Consider the following 25,501-nt stretch of genomic DNA (forward strand, 5'->3'; position numbering starts at 1 on the left):
CAGGGATGGTGGAGTCTGGGACATTATCTGTAAGGTATGATTCCGTGAGGATGGCTATGTCAGGTTGTTGCTTGACTAGTCTGTGAGACAGTTCTCCCAATTTTGGAACTAGACCCCAGGTGTCAGTAAGGAGGACTTTGCAGGGTCAACAGGCCTGCGATTGCCGTTGTCGTTTCCGGTGCCTAGGTCGATGCCAGGCGGTCCGTCCAGTTTCATTCCTTTTTTGTGTCGTTGTAGCGGTTTGTTAAAACTGAGTGGCTTGTTAGGCCATTTCAGAGAGAATTTAATTCAACCACATTGCTGTGGGTCTGGAGTCACATGTAGGCCAGACAAGGTAAGGACAACAGTTTCCTCCCCTAAGGGACATTGGTGAACCAGATGGGTTTTTACAACAATCGACAATGGTTTCATGGTCATCATTGGACTTTTAATTCCAGATTTTTATTGAATTCGAACCCGAGCCCCCAGAGCATTACCCTGGGTCTCTGGATTACTGGTCCAGCGACAATACCACTACGCCATCGCCTCCCCCTGGTACCAGGTAAAATGTGACACTGAGCCACAAAAGGAAATATCAGAACCAAAACCTTGGTCAAAGAAGTGGGTTATAAGGAACATCTTAAGGAAGAGAGTGGCAGAGATCTGGAGAGGTTTAGGGAGGAAATTCCACAGCTTAGGGCCTAGATAGCTAAAGGCATGGTACCGGATGCTGGGTGACATGAAGCTATTAATGTCTATAATATTGTTGAAAAATTTTTTTTTTTTAAACAGAGGTTTAGTCTCTGGGTGTGTCTTAAATGAATTAAAGCCAGCTAGTCTGGGTGCTTTGATGTGTACAAGTTTTGAGATGTAAGAGAGGTAGAGTGCATTTACATTTTGTTGAATAGAGCATTCAAGAAGAGGAGTGAAATCTGGCACCCGGCTAGCAGAGGCCAATGTTTATATTACTAATAAAATTGGTACTATGAAAGGGGTTTTATTGTTAGAAGAGGTGGAGTTCATAGGGGCTGGCGATACAATGAGAATTTACATTCAAAGAGAAGTGCTGGGTATAACAGACAGCATTTTTGTGCAGAACAGAGGCATGTAACACCAAAGCAGCTGTAAGCCTACAACTGTCTGCACAGGAACCAAAGTGAAAGGAACCTCATTTTGAATTTGTAAGGTGAAAATGCTTTTCCTGGTGTCCGCTTAAAGTCTATAGGTTGCTGTTGTCTTAGTGGAGATTAGTTTGGGAACGTGTTAAAAGTTATGATAGTAGTAATTTGTAGCCATGTGTATATGTTTAACTTGAGTAAATTAATAAATGTCTCATGTAATTTGATACAAAAACCTCTTGAGAACTGGTGGTTTTATGCCTGAATTCAGAGTTGCTTCTCAAAATACCAAATGAAAATATAGGTTATGACAGTTGTTTAAAGTTTTCTTCTGGGATTTTTAAATAACTCAGCTTTACCAGCTGCTGTGTCATAACATGGGGCAAAGGAAATTGAGGACACACAGGGGACCATAATTACAGTAACGTAGCTGTAGGGATGGAGGAGGTTACAGAGGTCCGAAACATTACTCCACCTAAATCCCTTGGCTGTGTGGTCCTTTTATGTTTGCTGCAAATCTTAAGTGGACCATTGCTTGCGCACAGCCTGTTTGTGTGCTGTGTGGCAGATTCTCAACTGCTGCATGGCCGTGCACCCAGGCAACTTAAGAGGGAACAGTGATAGGAAGAGGTGAGGCCATCAAAGCATTTCAACACAAGGGTACAAATTTTAAATTTGAGACGGTGGACCTGAAGCCAATGTAGAAACAAGAACACAAGAATGTATAAATCTTCCTAGTTACAAACTATCTTCTGTATCTCCAACTATTATCATTAGAACCACTCATGACACACTGTCCGTCAAATTTCATTCAGATAACGGCTCCGAATTTCCAAGAGCATTTGTGTGAAATGTGATTCAGCATTTGACAGCGCTGGAGTATACTGGGTGGCTGGAGAGCATCTCATTTACAGCCCAAACCCCTTGTAGCATTATGGTCACAGTTTGGGCAATTGGCCTTGTTCACAGGCTGGAAAGTCTGGTAATATCTGCACATGGGGAAACAGTGGTGCACTAGTAATGTCACTGGATTAGTAATCCAGAGACCAAGGCTAATGCTCTGGGGACATGGGTTTAAATCAAATTCAATTAATAAAACCTGGAATTGAAAGCTAGCCTCCATAATAGTGACCATAAAACTATCAATTGTCATAAAAACAATAGTCTTTTAAGGAAGGAAATCTGCTGTCCTTACCTGGTCTGGCCTACATGTGACTCCAGGTGTGCTTGACTGCCCTCTGAAATGGCCTAGTAAGCCACCAAGTTCGAGGGGGATTAGGGATGGGCAATAAATGGTGTCCTCACCAACAAAGCCCTCAAACCATCAAAAAAATAAATAAATTTTGGAAAGCAGGGTGCTACAGTTACAAAACACTTTAAGTAAGAAAAAAAATGATCTCAACATCTTTAAATTCCTTGGTCACTTGTAGGTCCATGACTAAATGCAAAATGCATCTAAGGAATATGGGAATCACGTAATGGGCAGCCATTGAGAAATAAGACAGTTCCTACATTTTATTTCTGTACAGAAAGACAGCTAGACATTATAGGATAGTTATGTCTTAAACTGTCTCTTTTAAATTATGGCAAAACACAATGCCCTGGAATGGGAGGATGGTAATGTGAAGCTACAATGAACTCTGCATGGCGACAGGCCCATGTGATTTGGTTGCAACTGGGACATGGGGTCCAAGGCAAGCCCTACTGAAACTAAAGTGCTAGCTTTTACACCCAAAAGCAAAGGGTGAAGCAGCTGTTCTTTCTGCTTGCAGAGTCTCAGACTCACCAAGGCAGTCAGGCTGATAGCAGGTGCTGCTATGCCAGGCATAGGCAAAGGACTGCTTTTGGGTTAACCATCCAGCGAAGGGCTGGTGAGGATGGAACCCATGTTTGAGAAAACGAGGTTTGTGAAAAGTTAGAGGCCACAAAATCACCAGACACACCCTTACAACGGGGAGTCCATTAGATTATACTCAAAACGATTTAGTGACGAGAGCGTGGTTTAAGAGAAAAATGAAAGATTCACCTTGATGAAGCAGGAAGAAGGCGGCCTATTAAATTGATGTGAAAAGGTGGATTTTAAATTTAGGACTACATGTTTACGAAGAGTGTGGTACAATGTGTAAATGTGGAGTGGGGTTTTTGGTCAGGTTAAGAAGTTAACAAGGAATACCATTTCTGTAATTTAGTGTATTAGTTGCCTAAGTAATATTTAGTCAATGCTGATTTTAGTTGGTTTGTTAGAGTAAAAGTCTTATATCTTGAAATCTTGTCATGCAATGCTCTGTGTAGTTCACTGGGAATTCATATCTCTTTTTAAGAGTTATCAGTTTTCACAGGGATCTTAACGCTTTGTACAGCTTTGGTTGATGGAGAGATGAAAAGAGAGAACTCAAGTGCTGAAATTGGAAATAAGGTGGAAAATGCCAGAAATTACTAAAACATACGAACATACGATATAGGAGCAGAAGTAGCCAATTCTTCTCCTCAAGCTTGCTCTGCCTTTTAATAAGATCATGGCCGATCTGTTTGTGTTTCGAGTTCCACATTCCCATCTACCCTCGATAACCTTTGATTCTCTTGCATAACAAAAATCAATCTATCTCTGCCGAAAAAATACTCAGTGACCCCGCCTCCACCGCCTTCTGAGGCAGAGAGTTCCAAAGTCGCATCTCCTCTTCTCTGTCCTATAAGAGCGACCCCTAATTTTAAAACAGTTCCCCCTAGTTCTGGACTCACCCACATGTCTACCTTGCCAAGACCATTCAGGATCTTATATACTGTAATCAAGTCACCCTTCACTCTTCTAAACTCCAGTGGAAACAAGCTCAACCTGTCTAACGTATACTCATAAGATAACCCGCTCATTCCAGGTATCAATCTAGTAAACCACCTCTGAACTGCCTCCAATGCATTCACATCCTTCCTTAAATAAGGAAACCAAAACTACACACAGTATTCGAGATGTGGTCGCACCAATGCCCTGTATAACTGAAGCATAACATCCTTACTCTTATAAAAGCAAAATATTGCAGATACTGGAAATCTGAAACAAAAACAGAAAATGCTGGAAAAACTCAGCAGGTCAAACAGCATCTGTGGAGAGAAAAAAAAAGAGTTAACGTTTTGAGTCCTTATAACTCTTCTTCAGGACAGAAGAGTCATACGGACTCAAAAAGTTAACTCTTCTTTTCTCCCCGCAGATGCTGTTAGACCTGCTGAAGTTTTCCAGCATTTTCTGTTTTTGATCCTTACTTTTATGTTCAATTCCTCTCAATTTAAAGAATAGCATTCCATTAGCCTTCTTGACCACATGCTGTACCTACATACTTTTGTGACTCAGGCATGAGAACACCTAGATCCCTCTGCACCTCGGAATTTTGCAGTCATTCTCCATTTAAGTAATACTCTGCTTTTTTATTCTTCCTGCCAAAGTGAACAACTTCACATTTTCCCACATGATACTCCATCTGCCAGATTTTTGCCCACTCATTCAATTTATCTACATCCGTCTGCAAACTCCTTATGTCTTCTTCACAGCATACTTTCCTACCTATCTTTGTGTGGTCTGCAAATTTAGCTACCATGCCTTCGCTCCCCTCATCTAAGTCACTAATGTAAATTGTAAAATGTTGAGGCCCCAGCACAGACCCCTGTGGGACTTGTCACATCTTGCCAAAGACCCATTTATGCATACTCTCAGTTTTCTGCCAGCCAACCAATCTTCTGTCCAGGCTAATATGTTACCCCCTACACCATGAGCTTTTATTTTCTGCAATAACCTTTGATGTGGCACCTTATTGAATGCTTTCTGGAAATCCAAGTACAGTACGTCTACAGAATCCCGTCTATCCACCGCACGTTATGTCTTCAAAGAACTCTAATAAGTTGGTTAAACAAAATTTCCCTTTCATAAAACCATGCTGACTCTTCCTGATTACCTTGAGCTTTTCTAAGTGCCCAGCTATAACCTCTTTAATGATCGACTCTAACACCTTCCCCACAACAGACATCAAGCTAACAGACCTATAGCTTCCTGTTTTCTGCCTCCTTCGCTTCTTGGATAGAGGGTTTATATTTGCTACTTTCCAGTCTGATGGAACCTTTCAAGAATCTAGATAATTTTGGAAAATTAACACCAACTACTACTTCATTAGCCACCTCTTTTAAGACCTTAAGACGAAGTTCATCCAGACCTGGAAACTTGTCAACCCGCAGCTCCATCAGTTTGCTCAGTACTGTTTCCCTAGGGATTGTTATTTCACTAAGTTCCTCTCTCCCCTCCACCTCCCGATTTACAGCTATTATGGGAATGTTTTTTGTATCCTCTGTAGTGAAGACAGAAGCAAAATATTTGTTCATTTCATTCGCAATTTCCTTATTATTAACTATTAACTCCCCCTTCTTACTCTCTAGAGGACCAACACTCACTTTACCTACACTTTTCCTGTTTAAATACCTGTAGAAACTCTTGCTGTCCATTTTTGTTTCAAGCTAGCTTCCTCTCATACTCTTAATTTCTTTCTCCTAATTAATCTTTTAGTCATTCTCTGCCGTTCTTTATATTCCGACCAATCATCTGACCTGCCACTCATCTTTGCAGTTATATACTTTTTCTTTAAGTCTGATGCTTTCCTTAACTATTTTAGTTAACCGCGGGTGGCAGGTCCTCCCTTTAGAATTTTTCTTTATAGTAGGAATACACTTAATCTGAGTATTCTAAGATATCCCCTTAAATGTCTGCTACTGGTTCTCTATTGATCTAGCCTAGTATCCCAGTTCACTTCAGCTAGCTTTGCTTTCATGCCCACATAGTTGCCTTTATTTAAGTTTAAGATGCTAGTCTTAAACCCACTCTTCTCCCTTTCAAACTGGATGTAAACTCCAATCATATTGTGGTCGCTGTTACCTAGGGGTCCTTCACTCTGAGGTCATTAATTAATCCTGTCACTTTACACAATACCAAGTCAAATATAACCTGCTCTCTGGTTGTTTCCAGAACATGCTGCTCTAAGAAACTATCTCGAAAGCATTCTGTGAACTCCTCATCCAGCCTACTACAGCCAATCTGATTTTTCCAGTTTATATGTAGGTTAAAGACACCCATGTTTATTAGTGTCCCTTTATCACAAGCACCCAATATTTTTCTTGTACACTTTATCCTACATTGTGGTTACTGTTAGGGTGTCTGTAGACCACTCCCAATAGTGACTTCTTTTCCCTACTATTCAGCATCTCCACCAAAACCGATTCTACATTCTGATCTCCTGAATCAAGCTCATCTCTAACTATTGCACAAATGCCACCCTTGATTAACACTGCTGCCCCTCCACCTTTACCTAGCTTCCTATTCTCTTGAAGGTCATATACCCCTCAATATTCAGGACCCAATCCTTGTCATCTTGCGGCCAAGTCTCCACAATGGCTATCAGGTCATATTTACTTACTTCAATGTGTGCTATCAATTTGTTTACTTTGTTACGAATGCTAGCACAGATGCAAAGCCTTTAGTTTAGCCTATATTATCTTTGTGACATCTAGTCCTCATTCTTTGTGCATTCTTAGGTTTTTTTCTCTCTGCCCCTTCCTGCCATTCTCCGACCCTCATTTCCCATATTAATATTTTCCTCTCTTACCTTGACTCTATTCTTTGATATACCACATTTGCTCTCTTGCCCCCACTGTTTAGTTTAAAACCCTCTCTACTTCCCTAGTTATGGGGTTCGCAAGAACACTGGTCCCAGCCCAGTTCAAGTGTAGGCCGTCCCAACGGTACAGCCTCCACTTTCCCCAGTACTGATGCCAGTGCCCAAACTGGAACCCACTTCTTCCACACCAGTCTTTGAGCCACACATTCATCTCTCTAATTTTATGTACCCTAAGCCAATTTGCACATGGCTCAGGTAATAACCCAGAGATTATAACCTTTGAGGTTCTGCTTTTCAATTTAGTGCCTAGCTCCTCACACTCTCTATGCAGAACCTTCTTCTTAGCTCTACCTATGTCGTTGGTACATACATGGACCATGGCCATTGGATCCCACCCCCCTCCCACTGCAAGTTCCTGTCCAGCCCTGAGCAGATGTCCCGAAATTGGCATTGGGCAGGCAACACAGCCTTCTGGACTCTTGTTCTTTGCAACAGAGAACAGAGTCAATCCCCCTCATTGACCTGTCCCCTACTACCGCTATGTTACTTTTTGCTCCCCTCACTTGAATGGCTTCCTGAACCATGGTGCTATGGCCAGCTTGCTCATCCACACTGCAGTCCCTGCTCTCATCCAAACAAGCTGAGAGAACCTCAAACCTATTGGACAATTGCAGAGGCTCACACTCCTGCCCTCTAGGTCCCCTCACCTGCCTCACTCGCAGTCGTTTTCCTGTCCCTGACCACTGACCAAATCAGAAGACCCTATCCTAAGTGGTGTGACTGCCTCCTGGTACAAAGCATCCAGGTAACATTCCTCCTCCCTGATGTGTTACAGAGTCTGCAGCTCAGTCCCCAGCTCAATGACTCTGAGCCGAAGTTCCTCAAGCTGCAAACACTCACTGCAGACGTGTTTTCCCTGGGTCACAGTATTATCCAGGAGATCCCACCGGTTGCAGTCTTGACACATCACCTGTCCTGCCATTCTTAAATGTGTTTTAATTAAGTGATTAATATAATGAATAATTGATTATTTAGTTTGCTTTATATATTTTATTAACTTTACCACCAATTTGTGAACTATTTTAAACTTTAGGGATGGAATAGAACTTACCCGCTTACCAGATACTCACCAAACAGCTAGCTCCTTTCCCTGTAGTAGAGCAAGGACCAATTCCTACAAGGTGACAAAGATAGAAAAAGGAAACAAACACCCCCTTCACCAAATTCCCCCACTCACCAAACTCCAAGTCTTCACTCAGTTACCTCAGCTGAAAGGTAGACCAACACTACAGCTGGGACCTTTCAATCCCCAACACGTTAACATATCATTTAAATTGAAGTGCTTAGTTGAAAAATCAAGGCCTATGGTATAGATCACCTAGGTTGAAAAGTACAGAAGAGAAAATCAGATATACAGGAACACCATGTCCAAGTCACACGCCATCCTGGCTTGGACACATATTACTGTTCCTTCTTCTTTGCTGGGTTAAAATCCTGAAACTCCCTACTTAACAGCTTTGGGGGAGCACCCTCACCACACTGAATTCAGCGGTTCAAAAAAGTGGCCCATCACCACCTTCTCCAGCATACCTAGGGATGGGCAATAAATGCTGGATTTGCTAACAACGGCCTCCTTCCGAGAATGGATAAAAAATATGTAACAATTGGATAACATCAAACATATTTTTAAGTCTGTTGATTATATGGAGAGAAAGTTCCAGAAGGAAAAATAATGAAGTGTGTTTCTTTTTGCTCAACAACTGAAAATATGACTGATAAAAAGATGGTTCAGCTTTCTTTCATCATTGCAGATCACAATTCTATTGTTCATCTGTCACAACTAGTAATCATCCAGAATGAAATAAAAGATTGGTGGTCCAATTGCCCATGAACATGTAAATGTAATATTGCAGAACAGTGATGGTTGGCAACATGAAAGTTTAATGTCACAGCTCCAATAGAAGCTGCATAATATTTCTATTTCCATATCATCTGCAGACCGCACAGCCCATTGGCAGACCCCGAGGCTATTCATTCAAGTATTTGGTCCAGATATGCCTTGACCACACAAAACTACAGACAAAGAAAACCTCACACATAACATCTTCCGTTCCCTATGATATCTTGTAACTGACGTAGCTACAGCTTTCTGAAAGCAATAAATCTGTTGATATCCCTTTCATCACCTCATTTCAGATCTCCCTTTTGTATATTCAGCTACATAGAGAAAACAGAGTTTGAATCCAGACCAACAAAAGATACCTGACCAATTCTCAAATTATGTTTTAATATCATTATTGAAAGTCCAAGTCAAGCTACGCTTATGTTGGCATGTGCATGACAGCATCTTTTGTATAGAGCTCATCCAAACTTGGAAGTGCAGGGTTGGAAATCAACAGATTAACAAGGTCGGACTGTGTTTTCAGAACTAGACACTAACAAGCTGCTGCATTCCCAGAGGCAAATAGAGCACTGACAACATTCTTCTGGGGAGCAAGTTGAAGGTTGATTGAGTTTTTTTGATGAGTTAACGGAGAGGATTGATGAGGGTAATGCGGTTGATGTGGTGGAAATGGACTACCAAAAGGCATTTGATAAAGTGCCATATAATAGGCTTATCAGCATAGTGAAAGCCCAAGGAATAAAAGGGACAGTGGCAGCATGGATACAAAGTTGTCTGAGTGACAGGAAACATGGAGTAGTGGTGAACAGTTGTTTTTTATTGGACAGGAGGAAAGTATACAGTGGTGTTTTGCAAGGGTTAGTACTAGGGTCACTGCTTTTCTTGGGCTATATTAATGACCTGGGCTTCGGTATACAGGGCATAATTTCAAAATTTACAGTTTACATAAAGCTTCGAACTGAGGAGAATAGTGATAGACTTCAAGAGGACATAGATGACTAGTGGAAGTGGCATACACATGGTAGATAAGATTTAATGGGGAGAAAAGCGAAATGATGCATTGATGCATTAGGGTAAGAAGGACAAGGAAATATAAAATGATGGGTACAATTCCAAAGGGCGTGCAGGAATAGAAAGACCTGGGGGTACATGTGCACAAATCATTGAAGGTAGAAGGGCAGGTTGAGAAAGTAGTTAAAAAGGTATAAGGGATCCCAGGCTCGAGACAAAGCACAAAAGCAAGGAAGTAATGGTGAACCTGTATAAAACATGGTTTGGCCTCAACTGGTGTATTGTATCCAATTCTGCGCACACTTCACACTTTAGGAAGGATGTGAAGGCTTTAGGCAGGATGCAGGAAAGATTTACAAGAATAGTTCCAGGATCCTGACGCAGTCCATGCCCCATGCAGCAAGATCTGGACAACATTCAGCCTTGGGCTGATAAGAGGCAAGTAACATTCATGTCACACAAGTGCCAGGCAATGACCATCTCCAGCAAGAGAGAATCTAACCATTTCCCCTTGAGGTTCAATGACATTACCTTCAGTGAATCCCCCACCAACAACATCCTGGAAGTTACCATTGACCAGAAACTGAACTGGACCAGCCATATAAATACTGTTGCTACAAGAGCAGGTCAGAGGCTGGAAATTCTGCTGTGAGTAACTCACCACCTGACTCCCCAAAGTCTATTCACCATCTACAAATTACAAGTCAAGAGTATGATGGAATACATACCGCTTGTCTAGATGAGGTGCAGCTCAAACACTCAAGAAGCTCAACACCATCCAGAACAAAGCCGCCCGCTTGATTGGCACCCCATCCACCACCTTAAACATTAATTCTCTCTACCGCCAGCACACAGTGGCAGTAGTATGTAATATTTACAAGATCCAACGCATTAACTTGCTAAGACTCCTACGACAGCACCTCAAAACCCACAACTTCGACCATCTAGAAGGACAAGGGCAGCAAATATGGGAACACCAACACCTGCATATTCCCCTCCAAGTCATTCACCAGCCTGATTCAAAATATATCACCGTCCCTTCACTGTCACTGGGTCAAAAACCTGGAACTCCCTGCCTAACAACACTGTAAGAACATAAGAATTAGTAGCAAGAAGAGGCCACTTGATCCCTCAAGCCTGCTTTGCCATTCAATAAGATCATGTTGAATCAATCGTAGCCTCAACTCTACTTTCCTGCTACATCCTCTGTCCCCCCCGCCCCCACCTTCCAATCGTTGACTCCCCAGTAGATCAAAATCTAACTCAGCCTTGAGTATATTCAATGACTGAGCCCCCACTGCTGTCTGTGGAAGAGAATTCCAAAGATTAATGACTCTCAGAGTGAAATTCCTCATCATCTTAAATGGAGAACCCTTATTCTGAAACTGTGCTCTCTAGTTCTAGAGTCCCTCATGAGGGGAAACATACGCTCATCGTCTAACCTGTCAAGCCCCCTCACAATTTTATATATTTCAATAAGATCACCTCTCATTTTTCTAAACACCAATGAGTACAGGCTCAACTTGCTCAACCTTTCCTCATAAGACAACCCCTTCAACAGGAATCAGCTGAGTAAACCTTCTCTGAATTGCTCCAATGCAGCTATGTCCATCCTTAATGTGACCAAAACTGTATGCAGTACTTCAAGTGCTGTCTCACCAGTGCCCTGTACAGTTGTGGCAAGACTTCTTTACCTTTACACTCTAATAAATGCCAACATTCCATCTGCCTTGCTGATTACTTGCTATACATGCATGCTAACCTTTTGTGATTCATGTACAATGACACCCAAACCCCTCTATACTGCAGCATTCTGTAGTCTCTCTCCATTTAAATAATATTCTGCTTTTCTACTTTTCCTACCAAAGTGGACAACCTCAAATTTTCCCACCCCCCACCCCCCCTGTCCATGTAGCTACATCACATGGACTGCAGCAGTTCAAGAAAGTGCTCACCACCACCTTCTCAAGAGCAATTAGGGATTAGCAACAAATGCTGGCCTTGCCAGTGACGCCCACATCCCAAGAATCAATAAAGAAAGGTTTTTAAAAAAGAGGGACTTCAGTTGTGAGAATTGAAAGGAGAAGCTGGGCCTCGCCCATCCAAATGTAAAATTACAGCAGTCAGGGCGGGCGGGAATCTGATGGGAAGGCCATCCAAGAAATTTTACGCTCACCCCGACCAACAAATCTGCCAGCCAGGGAAATATAATTCTGCCCATGGTGTGTAAAATCATGAGAGTCTAAGCAGAATAGGTAGACAGAAATTGGTTCCTTTGGAAGAAGAGTCAAGAACCGGAGGGCACATAAGGTGATTGGCAAAAGGGCATGAGAATTTTTTATGTGACTGATTAGGATGTGGAATGTACTGCCTGAGGGGACAATGCAGGCAGATTCCACATAGCTTTCAAAAAGGAATTGGATAGCACCTGAAGAGAAAAAAAATGCAAGATTATGGGAAAAGGGCAGGCAAATGGGGCTAGTGGAATTGTGCCTTGTAGAGAGCTGGTGCAGACTCAAGGGGCCGAATAGCCACCTTCTGTGCTGTAACCATTCCATGATCAGTGTGCAAATTGAAGCTGATCCCACATTTGCAAGTAATTACATTTACTGTCTGTGGTGCAACTTGCTGCTCAAGTACAACAATTCCAAATAAAAAATATCTTGGAGGTAGTGAAAAATTACTTTACCCAACACGAACCATCTGGCCTTCAAGTGTGCCATCTCCTCTCTGGCTGTTTTTTCACTTGACAACAATCACTCTCAACTCAGGGGCAAACATTACAATCAATCCTTGCAGCCTTGTCAGTGTATGCCATCCATGTTCAGTGGCTCAGTGTATAGTGTTAATTAATTTCACTCAATTTTGATTCAGGGCAGAGATCTATTATGTCAAAAATAATTAGGGAACGTCGGTAACAATGAAAATATTTAGGTCCCCAGACAGAGACAAATGACTGGCCGATCACAACACAATGGAAACAGTTAAACACAAAAGATTTTGGGAGCTTTAATGTGTAACATCAATATTAATTTTCTTTGTACAGTGCTAAAGGTAAATAGCAAAGTTGGCTGAAAGTATTCAGCAGGATTTTCACATATTAGAGCATGTTTTACCCATAACCTCAGCTGAATCAATAACCCCACAAAAACAATGCTCCATCCTGCAATCCATCATAAAAAGTGAGATTTGTTAGTCATTCCTTCCTTGCCTTCCTCCCCACATTTAATTATTTTGGTTTCAATAAAACTGATATCCTGGGGTAGCCTGTTGGATCACGATGTTGGTGTACTAATCCGTTGCATTCTGGATTGATTAGAAATGAGTGCCATTGCGTATATACAATGAGATCCAATCTTCTGCAGAATCAAACTTCTCCTCAGGAAGAGAGAGTAGATAGCACATTGCTGTATAAAAAGACTTGCAATTATATAGCACCTTTCACAAACTGAGAATGTCCTAAAGTGTTTTCCAGACAATTAAGTTCTTATGAAGTGTAATCACTTCACAATGTAGGAAATGTGGCAACCAATTTGCACACAGCAAGCTCACACAAACAGTAACATTAAATAACAGTGATGATCACATAATTGTTTTAGGTGATGTTGATTGGGGGCTTAGAGGCAAGAGTGCAACCCACTGAGGCACAGCTGACACCAAAAGCAGAAACTGGGAGAAAGTTCACTGCCTTCCGTCTTGGTCAAGGGAAGATGTATGGAGACCTAAAGGTGCGGGGGGGTGGAAAAGCACACTTGATGGGGAAAATAATTAAACTGATACTCTCAAGAAAGCTGAAGCCCAAGGACTATTGTATGTTGATGGGCACTTCTCCAAGTCCCATTCTGAAATGCACATTACATGCAACAATTTGTCCAAAACTCCACTGCTCACAGCCTACCTCAATCTATGTTCTGCTTGCTCATTACCCCTCCTCTCAATAACTTCCATTCATTTCCTGATGCCCAATTTATGCAATTAAAATTCTCATCCTTATTTTTTAACCGCTCAACTGTCCACCCCACCCTATCAATGCATTCCTCTTCCAGTCCTGTGGCCTAATGTACTCTTTGCTGTTCTGACTCAAACCTCTTATGAAGATCCTCCTGCTCTGCTGCACCATCAGTGGCAGAGCCTTCAGCCATATCAGTTTTACAGTATGAAATTCTCCTCCTAAATCTCTTTGTTTTTATGGAACTCCATACAGAACACCACTGTGGGTGTACCCACACCACAGTCTGTAGCAATAGAAGGCGATGGGTCACCACTATCTTCTCGTGCAATTGGGGACAGGCAATAAACATTGGCCTCACCATTGATGCCCGAATCCCATGAATGCATAACAAAACTCTCCTGACCACCAAAAGCCACCTTGTTAATCATCTCTTAAACCATGCGTTCTACCATCTCCCTGAACACTTCTGGTACTGCATCTATTTCGCCTCTGTAATGCAAGTTGGGATCATTACTATGTTGATGGCAACGAATGAATCTGAGTTAATATTGCTGTTGTAAGATGGGTGTACTATGGTAAGCCATCATCACTGGCCCAAATGGCTTTAAAATCAGACTGTGACTCACTTCAGGGTCCAATATGATACCAAGGCTGCAAACACTGTTCAGCCACAGAATATTGTCACAGAGAGGGATGGATCTGGTAGTTAGGGAATGTAATTTATAGCCGGAGCTGAAGACAATATTTAGCTAGAGAAAATTTCTGTTCATCCAGTACTGGATGTTAGACAAGCAGTCTGATAATTTAGCAACAGTGGAGGTACTTAGAGAGGTGGTGGTGAAGCAGGTGGTGCCATCAGTGTACATGTGAAAACTAACCTGTGTTTTTTTGATGATATCGCTGAGGGACAGCAAGTAGATGAGAAATAGGAGAGGGGGGGGGGTGGGGGGCAAGGATAGATCATTGGGGGACACCAGGGGTAGCACTGCAGGAAAAGGAAGAGAAGCTACTGTAAGTGATACTCTGACTATGATTTGATAGATAAGAATGGAACCAGGCAATTAGAGTCCCACCCAGCTGGACAGTAGAGAGGCATTGGAGGAGATTGGTGTGGTTAATCTGTCAAAGGTTGCAGGCAGGTCGAGAAGGACGAGGAGGGATATTTTACCTTTGTCACAGCCACAAAAGATGGCATTTGTGACTTTGATAAGAGCAGTTTTGGTACTGTGGCAAGAGCAGAAACATTATTGGAAGGATTCAAACATGGAGTTCCGGGAAAGCTGGGCACATATTTGGGAGTTATTTGAAATGATCCTCGTGCTGCTTATCCACAAACTGACAACTTTGCTTTACATCTGCATGCACAAGTTCAGTTACTGCACATCTTTCAATTAGAGTGTTAATTACTTTGTATAAATAGTTCAGGAACAAAGAGAATAGGGCTATTTTCATGGCAGCCACAGTATCTTTGAAGTTAAGAAAAAGTGTGGCTAAGAACCCCACCCAGGGACACTACTATAGAGATAGCTCCATAAGTCAAATGCCCAATTATCATGGCTAGATGTTTATAGCTTCTGAGAAAGGCATACATCCAAAGGGGTATTCCTCTTTTTTCAACGAGATCAAAAGATGAGCTGACTTGTCTGCTCTTTCATTCTGAAAAAAATTGGTTCTTTTATATTTTTGCCTTTCATTCTGATGCTGTGTTTCTCAATTTTCCTTTCATGTTCGTCAATGCATTCTCTTTTATCCCATGTTTATTTTTCTTGGAATTATAGAACGGTTACTGTACAAAAGGAGACCATTCAACCTGCTTTGTCTATGCTGGCTCACTGCAAGAGCAACTCATCTAGGCCAAATTTTCCCACAGCCCTAAAATTTTTTTAAAAATCTTCAGGTGATTATATAATTCCCTTTTGAAAGCCACGATTGATTCTGCTTCCACCACACTTTCGGGCAGTGCATTCCAGATCCTAACCACAAGCTGCATGAAAACATGTGGACGGGTTGCACCCGAACCGGAATGGGACCAACATCCTTGCGGGGAGGTTTGCTAGTGCTGTTGGGGAGGGTTTAAACTAACTTGGCAGGGGGTTGGAATCCTGAGAGGGAGTTCAGCAGGGGGAGATGCACAGCAAAATGAGAAGAGAGAGCAAGTGAGTCTGGAAGGCATAGAAATTATAGGCCAGTTAAGGCACAAGGGAGTTTGGCAAGGTTGGATGGTATTTATTTTAATGCAAGGAGTCTGACGAATAAGGCAAATGAGCTGAGGGCACAAATTAACACGTGGAAGTATGATGTCATTGCTGTCACAGAGACATGGTTGAGAGAAGGACAGGATTGGCAGCTCAATATTCCAGGATATAGGGTCTTCAGGCGAGACAGGGAAGGAGGTAAAAGAGAAGGGGGTTTCGCAATATTGATCAAGGAATCAATTAGAGCAGTAAGGAGGGATGACATCTTAGAAGGCTCCTCAAATGAAGCCATATGGATAGAACTTAAAAACAAAAAAAGGAGCAATCACATTGCTGAGAATGTACTATAGGCCCCAAACATTGAGAGAGAAATAGAAGAGCAGATATGTAGGCAAATTTCAGAGAAGTGTAAAAATAATAGGGTAGTAATAGCGGGGGATTTCAACTTCCCCATAACATTAACATTAGACGGAGCGGAATTCTTAAAATACATCCAGGAGAGCTTTTTAAGCCAGTACGTAGAAGGTCCTACAAAGAGAGGGGGCAGTCCTGGACTTGATTTTAGGGAGTGAAGCCGGGCAAGTGGTAGAGGTATCAGTGGGAGAGCATTTTGCAGGTGGTGATCATGGGCAGGATCTTGAGGTCAGCGATGTGTAAAATGACACGGGATGACATCGGGCGGAACTCCAGACGCCACCCCACGTTATTTCAATTTTCAGGTCGACGGGGGTGCAGCCGAATCAGCTGCATGCCCGCCGACCTGTCAACGTCCTATTGAGGCCATTGACAAAGTTATTAACCTCATTAATGGACCTGCCCATCCAACCTTTGGGTTGGCAGGCAGGCTGGAAGCCGTGGCGGGCTTCAGAAAAATCACGAAACCTCATCCACGGGCGGGATGAGGTTTCATGAGGTTTTTAAAAAATTTAATAAATATTTGATTTAAAGTGATGGACATGTCCCAACTCATGCGACAGTGTCATATGAGGGAACATGTCAGGGAAATTTTGTTTGTGCAACTTTACCATTTTTACATTTGGAGCCGATCTCCCTGAGGCAGCACTTAGCCTCAGGGAAATAAGTGCACACTTTCAGCTGAGGGGATCCGCCCACCTGCCTGCACAGGGAGCGCATAGCGTTTCCTGGTGGACGTTACGCTGGGCGGGCATTAATTGGCCTGCCCACATAAAATGGCAGCGCGCCGGCTCCTGCACTTCCCCCCCCCAATGGGGGGGGGGGGGGGATTCTTCCCCATAACTCCATTAGATTCAAGGTTGTTATGGAAAAGGACAAGGATGGACCAGAAATCAGAGTTCTAAATTGAAGGAAGGCCAATTTTAATAAGATCAGATATGATTTGGCCAGAGTGGACTGTGAGCAGCTATTTTTAGGTAAATCTGCGTCAGAGCAGTGGGACTCATTCAAGAAGGAAATAGGGACAATACAGGTTCAACATATTCCAGTAAAGATAAAGGGTGGGACCAACAAATCCAGGGAACCCTGGGTGTCAAGGGATTATACAGGATTGGATAAAGAGAAAAAGGGAGGCTTATGGCAGATACCGAGGGCTCAAAACAGTGGAAGCCCTAGAGGAGTATAGAATGTGTAGGGGGGAAACTTAAAAAGGAAATTAGGAGAGCAAAAAGAGGGCATGAAAAAACAGCAGGTAAAATAAAGGAAAATCCAAAGTTATTTTACAAGTATATTAAGAGTAAGGGGATAACTAGGGAAAGAGTAGGGCCCATTAAGGGCTATAGTGATAATTTGTGTGTGGAGCCGGAAGACGTAGGTAGGATTCTAAATGAATACCTGGGGTCGGCGTTCACAAGTGAGAGGGAGGACATGGGTATGGAAATCAGGCAAAAGGACTGTGATATAATTAAAGAAATTAGCATAGAAAAGGAGGTTCTAAGTGGTCTGGCAGGATTAACAGTAGATAAATCTCCAGGCCTGGATGAAATGTATCCCAGGCTGTTGAGTGAGGCAAGGGAGGAGATCCTCCCATCGCTGGTGGGCCTCCAGTGTCTCCTCATTGGAACGAAGGGATAATTTCAGCAACATGTTCATGTAAGAATTTTAATTTATTAATAGCTTAGAGGTTTTCAAAAACCTATATAGAAATGTATCTTAGAAGTGTCAATAACACAGAAACGATGTATGTCCAATAGCATTTTATACGTACATCCCCCAGGCGCCCATGTAATTCTACATTTGCCTCGTGAATCCGAGAGATCTATCTTTGTTGTATCTGCTATTTAAAGTATAATTTATAGTTTATATTGACTGCAATTTACCTGTTAATTCATGTTTAATTTATGTTGATTTGGTTTGATTGCTAAGTAAATGTTATAAAAAGCAAATCTTACCCATTGTTTTTTTTTGTTGTGGTCATTCAGTAAATTTGGTTCTTTTAGTTAGTTGGTCTCCATGGGAATCATAACATTCATCACTGCAGCACTGCTGCTTTCAGATACCTTCACTCCAAGCTGTAAAACTGACTCCCTGAACTTCTCCACCTCTTTACCTCTTTCTCCTTCCTCAAGGCACTGGGTAAAACTTTCCCCCTTGACAAGTTTTTTAGACACCCGTCCTCATACGTCCCTGTGTGGCTTGGTGTAAAATTTTGTTTTGTATTGTTTGTGAAGCATTTTGGAATATTTTAATATGTTAAAGGCAATATTTAAATGCATACTGTTGTTGAATGCATTAAATAGTTAATCTCTACTGTAGCTACCACAAAACCTTATAACCTTAATCAGAAGATGGCTGCCCATACCCCTTTGGCCTGTGCGATTTCCCAACTTGTGCTTTTGAAGCTAGGATCCGAAGTGGATCAGAAAAGGAAGAGATCTATTCAAATTCACAAGTCAAGGCTGGTTGTGTTTGAGCTGAGAAGTGCTGTCCAACAGACGTCAAAATAATTTTACCTATCATTAACTTTAAAGAATTTACATATTAAAGTTCAATAATGCCTCATAGTTTCATCTGAAAATACCTTTAGGAGAGCCTTTACATTCATAAGATGGCTGACATTGTCAAGATGTCCGCAAACCAATAATCAGATGCCAGGTTGGAGCAATAAATGGCGATGAATGATTTTTTTCCCTTGTGTTTCTGTGAAGCCCCTTGGCATGTTTTTTGTGTGTTGATAGTGTTATCTAAATGCAAATTTTTACTACGGGCCACACTTTAATAATTCTGTAATTACATTTTTGAAAGGGAAAAACTGCCAGCATGAAAATACGAAATATATATGCAGAATTATTAAGCATAGAAGGTAATGGTAATGGAATGTGGATTATACATAGCATATATAAATAATATCGAGCAGATATGAGGATCACCTTTGTGTATGTAGAATGTGTGGACTAAAATAAAAATCCTCATTCGCACTTAATTTCCAAAATTGAAGGTGGGTATAGTCTCCAATAAAACTCCAGTGAGGATGCAGGGAGGAAGGAGGAAGATCACACATAAAGGTACATTCTCAGTTTAGGAAGACTCAGAGCAGAAAGTTCAAATGGTTGTTGACCAAGGAAGTATTAATAAAACAGACAAGTAAAGTTGTGAAAGCCTAAGGATAATAGAGGATCACCCGTTGGATGCTAATCCATTTTCTTGCACTCTGTCCATAGAAAGCCTCGGCAGAGACAGGGCTAGGAGTACAGAGCTATGGGGTCGAATCAGAGCTTTATATAACTGTAATATAAATTAGTATTCTAGCCTTCTTTGAGGTAAAGGCCAACATTACATTAGTTTTTCTTTTTTTTTTGTACTTATCCACTAGTTTTTAGTGATTTCTGTATTTCGATCCCTAAACCTCCCTGTTTGTCCACAGTTCCTAACTTCTCTCCAAATATTGATCAAGTATTTTCTATTTCTTAGGTCCATAGTGCAGAGCATTAAATGGAGGAAGACTAAGGCGGAGTTAATCAATAGCATCTGGAAGAAACAAAGATTTTGACTTCCCTGTCTAAGAGCAAGGAGGAAATTGAGCAACCGTGATTCAGCTACTGTACTGCAAGGTGTGTAAACTGAAAGAATCTAATAGTGGAATAATAACCCTATTAAAACAGGCTGACAGCTACAGTGAGCAGTGTCTGAAATGTCAGTTATGTCAGGTGGATTAGATATTTCTAATACATACTTTTATTTTTCAAATTCTGCAAATTTTCCCCCTCATCTATAATAATATGCCAGCTTTGATGGTACTTTGTGCACTTGATGCAAATTTGAAAAAAAGTTCATTCAATGAATCCAATAAAATTGTCAACTCAAATGTTACCCTTAATAGCTTTGTGACATAAAGTACTTTATGCCGAGTCTTGCAAGATGCAGACAAGTACATCTCAGGGAAACAAAGACTAGTAACACAATGTGCAACCTCCCCATCCCACACTTAATATCCAAGTCCAACAAGGTCAATATTGACTTGGTTTTGTAGACTGCTTTTGAATTGTTTCACATGCCCTCACTCCTATTCCTACCATTGTAGTCTGCTGTAAGCAGCTGCCTCACATTTGTGAGACTACCAGTCAATCACAGTTAAATTATATGTACTCAACACTGCACTCCAAAATGAACTATGGGAAGCAATCACCTCCACAGTAATTATCTGTTCAGAAATTCCTTCTTCTAGTAAAGGTTTTGATTTCTACAACTCTGAAAACATTTGCTAAAATTAAACCTCCTTTTACATTGAGTTTACACCTCAGAAACAGGCCATTTGGCCCAACTGGTCTATGCTGGCATTTATGCTCCATTGGAGCTTCCTCCTACCCCTTTTCATCTTACCCTATCAGCATGACCTTTTATTTATTTCTCACTCAAGTACTTATCCAGCTTCGCCTTACATGCATCTATGCTATTCGCCTCAACTCCTTGCGACAGCACATTGTCTATTTTGAGCACTCTCTTGATTAAAAAAAAGTTTCTCCTGAATTCATGATTGGAGTTCTTACTGATTCTCTTATATTCAGTACCTATTGTTTTGAACTACCCCATTAGATGGAACCATTTTCTCTACGTGTACCCTATCAAACCCTTTCAGATTTTAAAGGCCTTGCTCAGGCCACTTAGAGTCCAACAAATGAAGTCAGCGGTCTGATTGACGATTTGACATTTTACTTCAACAAATCTCGAAGAGATTTCCCAAGATAGCTCAAACAAATTCAGATAATGTAATATTACAGCACTCCACCAGCACTAATTCAGTTACTAATCTGTTTGTCTTTTAATAATATTTCCAGTACAGTAACCAGCATCATTATGTACAACATCAGATTCTTTGGCCAAGCGTTTTGTTTAGGCCAGTACAGGGCACATGCTCTGTGTCCAAAGACAGAGGCCTGAGGGTCATGAAAAATTCGTCCTCGCCCCATATCCAAATAATTACAATGAGTTGCCAATACCTGTCACACCTCTTCAGGCAGTTCATCCAATTGGAAAATCGAGTTTTGGTTAGCTAAGTCACGGCAATGGGGGAAAAGTTGAATGGAAATTGGGGACTGATTGTCTGCTTTACATATGTAAACGGTCCAGTGCCAGACTTAAGTTCCCATCAGTGATGCCTGAAAAATGGCACAACACAATTACCTGTCATACATTTTAAAGCATGACTTGGTTCTTGAATTGGGCCTAATTGTCTGTTTTACAGTGGTAAAATGGGCACGCAGTCCAATTTTACCACTTTTGCCGTTTCCAGGCCAGTGTTTTGTTTCGTTAGAAAAATGGTATAACAAAACCGGACGAATGTTCCTCCTCTTACCATACTAAAAGCAGTTCCAAGGCATTATTTTTTAGCATTTGCATTGGCGTATGCTGCCAATGCCATGCAAGCACAATTGCACTGTTTTACTCCTTGACATCATTGCAAGCGATGGAGTAGGCAGCGACCAGGAGCAGAGATGCTTATGAAACAATTAAAGACAGTGATTAAAAGAGCCTCACCTTCTCCGAGGCTGGGATCAGGATAGGGAGGGAAGGGAGGCTTCTGATCCACCTGGTTGACGGCAGCAATTCTGGATTTCAACTTGCATATCCCACGTTTGCAGCTCTGGAGCTTCTTCCGGTTGGATCTTCTTCTGACCCCGGAGCCATTCACCCAGTTTCTGAGCCCCACAGCGGACGAATAGTCAGGATCCCCAGAAACTGCAGTGAGGCCTCGTCCAGACTGCATGGCCACCACGGGGCTCAAACTGGGTGTACGGCTTCAGGATCTGAATAAGATCCAACCAACATGATGTCTCCCGCAAATGACTTCATTGGACAAGTACACATGGGCACACAGGTATTGGTGGCTATCTTGTGTTGGCAGGAGACACAGTCTATTTTTTAAGGTTCCTTCCAGAAGGGTATGATAATACGCTAGCGACATCTCAAACTCAATACAGCATTTAAAAACAACAGCAGTATTTTTCTTCTAATTCTTTCATGGGATGTGAGCACTGCTGACAGGGTCAACATTTATTTTCCATCCCTAATTGCCCTCAAGTACATGGCGGTGAGCCACCTTCTTGAGTCGCTGCAGTCCATGTGATATAGGTACCCCCAGAGAGTTTCAAAGTTTTGACCCATCAATGATGAGGGAACGGTGATGTATTTCCAAGTCAGGATAATATGTGACTTGGAGGGGAACTTGCAAGTGGTAGTTTTCCCAAGCATCTTCTGCCCTTGCCCTTCTAGGTGGCAGAGGTCACGAGTTTGGGAGGTGCTGTTGAAGCTACCTTGGTGAATTGCCGCAATGCAAATTGGAAATGGCACAGACTGCTGCCACTGTGTGCCAGTGGTGGAAGAAGTAAATGTTTAAGGTGGTGGATGGAGTGCCAATCAAGACAGTTGCTTTGTCCTGGATGGTCTCAAGCTTCTTGAATGTTTTGGAGCTGCACTCAACCAGGCAAGATGAGAGTTTTCCATCACACTCCTGACTTGGGCCTTGTGCGATGGCGGACAGGCTTTGGGGAGTCAGAAGGTGAGTCACATGCTGCAGAATACCTAACTTTTGGCCAGTTATTGAAGCCACAGTATTTATGTGGTTGATCCAAGTTTCTGGTCAATGGTAAACCTTAACCCACTTCAATCCCCACCTCCATGGCCCGCAAGATGTTGATGGAAGAGTATTTGGTGATGCTAATGGTTAGGCTTACTCTTGTTGGGGTTGGGCAACACCTGGTACTTGTGTGGCATAAATGTTACTTGCCACTTAATAGACCAATCCTGAATGTTGTCCAGGTCGTGTTGTATGTGGACACAGACTGCTTCAGTGTCTAAGGAGTTGCGAATGGTACTGAACGCTTCAATCATCAGCAAACATCCCCACTTCTGACCTTACTATCCAGGGAAAGTCACTGATGAAGTAGCTAAAGATTGCTGGGCCTGGGCATTGCTCGAGGAACTCAGGCAGCGATGTCCTGCGACTGAGATGAATGGCTTTCAAAAATGACTGAGGATATCTTCCATTGTTTGTGTTTGGCATTGTTACTGTCCTAAATGGGGTAGAGTCAGAACAGATTCACCAGCTCGAAACCTGGCATCCACGAGGTGGTGAGCGTCATCATCAGCAGCAGAATTGCATTCAACCGCAATGTGTAACCTCCTGGTCTGGCATATATCCTTCACTCTGTCATTACCATCAAGCTTGAGAATTAACCCTGGTTCAATGAGGAGTGCAGGAGGGCATGCCAGGAGCAGCACAAAGCAGATCTAAAAATGAGGTGTCAACCTGGTGAAGCTACAACACAGGACTACATACATGCCAAACAGCAGAAGCAGCATGCAAGACACAAGAGCTAAGTGATCCTACAACCAACAGGTCAGATTAAAACCCTGCAGTCCTGCCACATTCAGTCGTGATTTGTGGTAGATAATCGAACAATTAACCTTAGGAAGAAGCTCTGCAAATATCCCCATCCACAACAATGGCAGAGCCCAGCATGTCAGTGCAAAAGACACGGCTAAAACATTTGCAAACATCTTCACCCAGAAGTGCTAAATGGATGATCTCTCTCTTCCTCATCTTGAGATCCACAGCCTCACATGCCAGTCTTCAGACAATTGGATTTAGTTCCTTGTGATATCAAGAAATGGCTGACGTCACTGGATATAGCAAAAGGCTATGGACTCTGAAACATCCCTCTGTAATAATGAAGATTTGTACCCTGGAACTAGCCTTGCACTTAAGCCAAGCTGTGTCAGAACAGCTACAACATTGTAGAAAACTGTTCAGGCATGGCCTGTCCACAAAAAGCAGGACAAATCCAATCTGGCTATTTATCACTGCAATCATCAGCAATCTGAAGGAAGGTGTAGTTGACAGTGCTATCTAGCTCACTCAGTCAGCAAGAATCTGCTTACCAATGCTCAGTTTGGATTTTGTCAGGACCACTTGATTCCAGCCTCTTTATGGGTTTGGTCCAAATGTGAAAAGGGCTGAACTCAAGAGGTGAGGTGAGAGTGTGCCCAGGACAACAAGGCAGCATTTGATTGAGTATGGTATCAAAAAGCCATAGCAAAACTGATGTCAATGGAAACCGGAGTGGGTGGTGACGGGGGGGAACTCTCCACTAGTTGGAATTATGTCTAGCACAAAAAGATTGTTGGAGGCCAATCATTTCAGCTTCTGGACATCGCTGCAGGAATTCCTCAGGTTAGTGTCCCAGGCCCAATCATCTTCAGATATGACCTTCTCTCTATCCTAAGGTCAGAATGGAGATGTTCTCTGATGAACGGACAATGTTCAGCACCATTTGCAACTCTGCCTGCCTGCATTAGACTGCGGCACCAAAAACACCCATATCATCCAGGACAAAACAGGCCATGTGATCTGCACCCCATCCACCACCTTAAACATTGACTTCCTCCAGCACACAATGACAGCATTGTGTATCATCCACAAGATACACTCAGCAGCTTGCCAAGACTCCTGTGTCAGCACCTTGCAAATATGAGATTTCCACCACTAAATAGAACAAGAGCATCAGGTGCATGGGAACATCACCATCTGCAAGTTCCCCTTCAAGTCACACAAAATCCTGACTTGGAATTATATTTCTGCTCCTTCACTGTTGCTGTGTAAAAATCAAGGAACTCCTGCCCTAACAGCACTGTGAGTGTGCCTACACATCACATGAAAAGCAGCATTTCAACAAGGTGGCTCACTACCACCTTCCCAAGGGCAATTAGGGATGGGCCAAGAAATGCTGATCTTGCCAAAGACAAAACATCCCATGAATGAATAAAATCAATCTTCCCTTGTGCTAAGTGTGACTCCAGCTATTGGAGAGTTTTATTCCTGTTTCCCTTGAATTTAATTTTTCAGTTTATGCATTAGATATTATCAGCTGCAGTGTTATCCAGTATGTTCAAACCACCTTCAGCAGAGTAATCGCAGTGAGAAAACACTCAGAAGGTCACCAACTTACTTTTCCTGTCCCCAAGAGTGAGGTGTTTATTTTTACTTTAATCTATTAAAAGCTTAATTTAATTCTGAATGTATTTTTTTGTCTACTTGGTGCATCACTGCAAACCTTGTGGAGTAGACAACCAGTAAAACTGACTGCTGCTTGGCAAATGCACTGTGCCCGGGCTAGTGACACAACAGGGACATAATGGACTGTAGTCTGTATAGCTATACAGCTTATGTACCAGTTCTAACCAGCTTGAATAATGGTGAGTAAGGTCACCTGATATCAGCCTTG

General features: G+C 42.2%; 1 protein-coding gene across 7 annotated transcripts in view; it reads right to left on the reverse strand.

Moving 5' to 3' along the window:
- LOC144679064 (engulfment and cell motility protein 1) overlaps positions 1–25,501 on the reverse strand; it is a 272,728-nt gene that overhangs the window by 79,503 nt on the left and 167,724 nt on the right. The window lies entirely within an intron of this gene.

This window comes from Cetorhinus maximus, chromosome 3, assembly GCF_964194155.1.
Source record: "Cetorhinus maximus chromosome 3, sCetMax3.hap1.1, whole genome shotgun sequence".
Lineage (NCBI taxonomy): Eukaryota > Metazoa > Chordata > Chondrichthyes > Lamniformes > Cetorhinidae > Cetorhinus > Cetorhinus maximus.